Genomic DNA, 6,081 nt, shown 5'->3' on the forward strand with positions numbered 1-6,081 from the left:
GGAAGTGCATTAGCATGAACAATAAAGCCCCAAGTAGCTGTACACACAACTGCCTTGTCGTTATTTCTGCCTTGAATTCACCTGGTAGCCTTAGGCAAACCACTCTCTTTCATCCTCAGTCTTCCATCTGCTTCCTGGGGAGAAAGCCCTATTAACCTACCTTGTAGGGGTGTTGTAGGGATTACAGCGAGAGCCAGGGTGGTGTAGTGGTTAAGAGGGACGGACTATAATCTGGAGAACCAGGTTTGATTCCCCACTCCTCCACCTGAGCAGTGGCCTTTAATCTGGAGAACTGTGTGTGATTCCCTACTCCTCCACATGAAGCCTGCCGGGTGACCTTGGGCTAATCACAGTTCTCTCTGAACTCTCTCAGCCCCACCTACCTCACAAGGTGCCTGTTGATGGGGGGAAGGTGATTGTAAACTGCTTTGAGACTCCATATGGTAGAGAAAAGTGGGGTATAAAAACCAACTCTTCTTCTTCTACAGTCTAATGCGGGCACTTTGAGCGTGGTAAATTAATACTGCATCGGACAGTCATACCTTGCTGCAGTTTCCTCCCCCATTAAGCATTATGACTGCTTTTTGCTTAGGTTAAAGGACTATATATACCAAGAGAATCATGATATTGATATCTCACCTGCCCTTGAAGGTCATAATGACATGCCAGCTGCACAACAACCCTTTGAGGCAGGTTAGATCAAAAGACAGCAGGCACAAAAACTTCTCTATAGATGTGAATACACACCCTCTAACATTTCACAGAAGAAATATGGGGCTGGGTTTGTAACATCCCCATTTTTGTAACAAGGGCCTAAGCCTGACACATCTGTTGGGATGCGCTGTGGCTCAGTAAGAGCCTCTGCTTGGCATGTGGAAGGTCCACGGTTCAATCCCCCAGCATCTCCTGTTAAAAAGTCCAGGCAGTAGGCGATAAGAACATAAGAAAGGCCCTGCTGGGTCAGACCCAGAAGGCCCATCGAGTCCAGCAGTCTGTTCACACTGTGGCCAACCAGGTGCCTCCAGGAAGCCCACAAACAAGATGACTGCAGCAGCACCATCCTGCCTGTGTTCCACAGCACCTAATATAACAGGCCTGCTCCTCTGATCCTGGAGAGAATAGGTGTGCATCATGACTAGTATCCATTTTGACTAGTAGTCATGGATAGCCCTCTCCTCCATGAACACATCCACTTCCCTCTTAAAGTTGATGTGAAAGACCTCTGCCTGAGACCCTGGAGAGCTGCTGCCGGTCTGAGTAGATTTGCACTGACTTTGATAGATTGATACTCTGATTCAGTATATGGCAGCTTCATGTGTGACCACCCCCCCCCCCACAGACACACACACAACCCCACAGCTCCAAAGATTCCACTCTGCTTGTCATACACCATGTAGTGCACTAGGATCTGGGAGATCCAAGTTCAAATCTCTACCCTGCCATGAAGTTTTCTGGATGACCTTGGGCCAGTCTTTAGGGGTTACCGCACTTGTATTCCCAGCGATGTATTAAGAGGTTGAAAACGTTATAAAAAATACTGTTCGCACTTTGTTTGGCCCCTTTAGCTGTGAAGACGTCTTCCAACCATTTATAAGCCGTGGTATCCAAAAACCCTTTTAAAGTGATGTTTTTTATAACATTTTCAAACTCTTAATACATCACTGGGAATACAAAGTGCGGTAACCCCCATTCTCTCCCAACAAGGTTGTTTAACAGTTTAAAATAGTTTGTTTATGCATGGGTACTCTCACTCACATCTGTCTCGGTTGTTCCTTGGAGTTATGCATGAGTTTTCTGTCCATTAGAGATGACCTTGCTGCCAGCCCTTACAAATCCCGGGACTTCCCGTCCCTCTATTAACCCGATTCTTCTCTCTCCCCTGAGCTCAGCCCAGGTGAAATCCCCATTCAAAGGCAAAGCGTGGGACACAGAAGCTTAGGGGAGTGACGTTTCTCTCACAGAAAGAACTACAGCCAATTACAAAGCAGCATGTCAACAGCAGGGATTCAAATGATTCCTGCTTCCTCAGAATTCTTTCTGAGGATTTTAGAAACTAGGCTTGGGTTCCCCCCACCCCCTTTCAAATAGCTCAATTTTTGTTCTTAAAATGCTTTTACCATGCTTTTTTATGTGGCAATTGGGTTTCGGGTGGGGGGGATTTCTCTCTCACTACAGCCAATTACGAAGCAGCATTTCAAGGGGTGGGGATTCAAATACTTGCATATTTGAGCTTGGAGACTGCTGGTGCATAGACCAGCTGGTGTGGGTCCAGCGAGCAACAAACCTCAGGTAAAACTCCCATGCATAAACGACCATAGTCTTCAACAGTTCCATTGTGTGAAATGGCTGGTGGAGCATTGCACAGTGCTTTAGTGTTCATGCTCATCCACTCACATGCATTTGCTCTTGAGACAAGATGAGAGCCTGCTCCCTACTCCACGATGGTGCTCCCTACTCCAAGAGACCCCGAGGAACTCTGAAGAAGGAGAACTCTATCAGTTCACATTAAAAATCTGAACACAGCCTCTGCTAAAAGTAGAAACGAGCGGCAAACTAGGGGGTGTGACTGCTAGGGCAGATCCAGAAAGCAGGGGGTCTCCTGGGTAAATGGGGCCATGGCTGCCCTCAGACCACATCGCTGTCTTGCATTTCCCCAACTAGCATTCAGTTAACAAATGTGAAGTGATATTCTTGAGCTCTGCCCCATCAGCCAACGGAGTCTTTTGCACTGTCTCACTGCCTGGAGTTTTGACAGGAAAAGCCCTTGGCAAAGAAAGCCTTCTGCACCCACCCCAGCAAATTCTTTTGTGCTCCCCCCTGTATGTCGCCTTTACCCTTCCCATTCCAAAACCCGGCCCGACAGCTTTGTGATGCCGCTGCAACTTTCCCGTTGCCAGCAATCCTGTGACATCTCTGTGTGAAAACTGCTTGGCTTCCTCTCCCTTGTCTTTTTGTCTGAAATGATGCCCTGCAGGAGACCTACTTGAAACACTTAAAACCATCCCCCCCCAGCTGTTTTTTTAATGCAAAAGAATAAAGAGCAACCCCAGTCTAAATGCCTTCCTGCATTTAAGCAACGTGGTCAAGGTCACCAAAGCGATTCAGTGGCATAGAAATAGAAGCCCTGGCTCTCGAATGTACAGCGCATCCTTCTGCCTTTGCAAAGACGCTGATCCTTTCAGGTGCTGAGACCGGTACAGAGTTGCCTCAGCTACAGTGTCCCCTAGTCTGGAGCAGGGAGCCCTCAGAGCCAACTAGCCCCTGGCAGGATTGAGCCTCCAAATGCAAGAGATAAGAAGAGACAAAATGGGGAAATGGGCAGAGAGGGCCGTACAATTAGCCAACAAGTGGCTGTTTTGTGAGGGATTGTTGCAGATGTGTTTTAAGTGGTTTTTAGAATGGAAAATGTTAGGCACTAGAGAGATTGACAGACAAAGACAAGGAAATGCATTAGGTTTTATTGGTCTGTTTTGCACACATTTGACATTACTCGATTAAGCAAGTTCTGCTCGGCCTTTGGGAGACTATTAAAAGAGAGAAGAATAGAAAGGAAGAAGGAGGGAGGTGGATAAAGCAGAGGGGGAAATATTATTCAAACAGGCACACAGTAACATAATGGCAGCAGAGATTAAAGCAAACTGTGCCAACCAGATGGGACCCAAACGCCGATAACCTACAAGAGAATTAGCAAAACCTGGCATTGTTCGGAAGAGAATGTACGCCACTTTCCCTTTAATAGCTCGCTCTATGTGATATAATAAAGTCTCTTTCAGCCACTGAACCCATCAAGGACAAAAGTCACCAGTAAAGAGCAAGAAGGGGATTAGAAAAATATAAATCTAAGGGCACATGATTGCTGGTGCGGTTGTTTGCTACCAGCATAGCAGTACGGCACTCACTGAACTTGGAGTGGTTAAAAGGGAAAGGGAAGGAAGAAATGAGCAGTAGCCCACCTGACCAGCCAGCAGTGCTGCAACTAGCCATTTTAACATGCCCCTGGCAAGCTCATAAATACACTTCTACATCTTACCTACTCTCTCCCACAACCTGCATTACATAAGTCACAAGGATCATCTTGATCCTCCCTATGTGAAATGACTGAAAAGTTTTGCAGCAACTTAAAATGATTGGTTATGGACTTCTGCTGGAATGCCAAGTTCTCATGTAGACTGCTCCTGCTCAGAAAAGCTGCTGTCCTTACATCAGCTGCAGGTGGGGCCTGGAGATCTCCTGGAATTACAGTTGATCTCCAGATTACAGAGATCAGTTCACCTGGTCAAAATGGCTGTGTTGGAGTGTGGACTCTAAGCATTATACTCAGCCGAAGTCTCTCCCTTCCCCAAACACCACCCTCCCAAAGCTTCACCCCCCCCCACCCCAAATTCTCCAGGAATTTCCCAACCTGTTCTGAGTTTGGGTACCAAATGGGCAATCTAGAGAACCATTCTGTTCAAAAACCTCCACCAAAAGATGAGGAGGGTCAACTCAGCTATGTAAAAAAAGCCAACTCCTTTCTTCCCCTATCAAGGTCAAACTGGAATTGATGGGGGGGATTTATTCCATGTGGATTTATTCCGGTGTCCTTTGCCTTCCCCCAGTTGTCTACACTTTATCCCCAGCAAGCTGGGGAAGGATGGAAGGCTAAGTCAACCTTGAGCCGGCTACCTGAAACCGACTTCTGTCGGGATTGAACTCAGGTCATGAGCAGAGCTTTGATGCCAGTACTGCAGCTTACCGCTCTGTACCATGGGGCTCCTATAAATACATTAAAAAAGTCTAATTTGGCCCTCAGACTCTCTGGTCATCTCCTTTTTCTCTCATTACTCTGGGCTGTTCCTTCTTCCAATTCTTCTTTTATGAACGCCTCCCCTCTCCCAGCCATTGCTTCTCTTGACTCATTGCCTTCTTAGACTCACCTTCAGTTTGGCCTTCTTTTTTTTACCAATTTACCAAGATTTTAAAGTGGATTTCATTTATTATTTTTCATCCCATGTATGTTTTGTTATGACTCTCTATGTCACCCATTTCCATTGCAGGTGTTTCCAACACCACTTTCCCTCTTCCTACTGTAACAGTTTCCAATTCATTTGTTTCTTTTGCACCATTTTTCTGCGGTTGAGACAAAAATAATATTAAAAAGTGTATAAACGTCACTGAAAAAGTTCACAGCGAAGAAGCAGAAAATAGCTTGAAAATCAAGACTCTTGTGGGTTTGATTTGGGTTTGATTTTCACTAAGGTGATGCAAAATTGAAACAAGGGTTTCAAAGTCAAAAAAGCATTGGATTTTCTAGTGCATTTGTTTAATCTGTAACAACTTGTCAACTTTTGCTTTATTGGACTATTGGTTTTCAGTAGGCATTGTTACTGGCTGCTTTAAGGGTCCTTTCAAATGGTAAGATACAAATCACTGAAAAATAAAATGCAGTTTATCTTGATGTATGAAGCTCTACCAGACACATGTTTAAATGCTCCTTCATTAAACTCTCCAAATCTTCTATTTAGAAAATTGGTTAATGTTTGAAGAAACCCTCATAGGATTAAATTGTGAAAGAAACCCAGCTGAGGCAGACAGCAAAGTGGGAAGTGAGGTCATTTCACAACCCCCTGTGCCCTACCTAGGGAGCAATTGGAGATCTGTACCACTAAGTCCCCACCATCACATTCTCATTCTCACCACTCCCCACGTGCACATTCTGCCATTCACTCTTGATATATATTATATGTACTTAAGTTCCTTGGGGTATCGATCTCCCAAGCACTAAAACAGTCTCACCAGTTGCGAGAACTGGGTCTTATGGCTTCCTCCCTATTTAACACCCACAGTAGATGAATTGCCACTTGCATTAAAGAATGGTTAACATAACAGGGGTTGCTCCCCACCCCCTGCTTTTTCCTTCTTGTGAAGGCAGGCAGACTGGAGGTACAGCAGTGGGCTTGTCTCAGATTGAGAGCTCTTGTCTCCATGACCCTGGTGTCCCAGGGTGCCACCGCAACAAAGCCCTTCCCGTGCCCATGGCCATGTCAACAGAGGCCATTGTAGCTCCATCCCACATCAGTGTTATACCTCCCCAAAACTGGG

The sequence above is a fragment of the Euleptes europaea genome, chromosome 14 (assembly GCF_029931775.1).
Source record: "Euleptes europaea isolate rEulEur1 chromosome 14, rEulEur1.hap1, whole genome shotgun sequence".
In the NCBI taxonomy this organism is placed as follows: Eukaryota; Metazoa; Chordata; class Lepidosauria; order Squamata; family Sphaerodactylidae; genus Euleptes; species Euleptes europaea.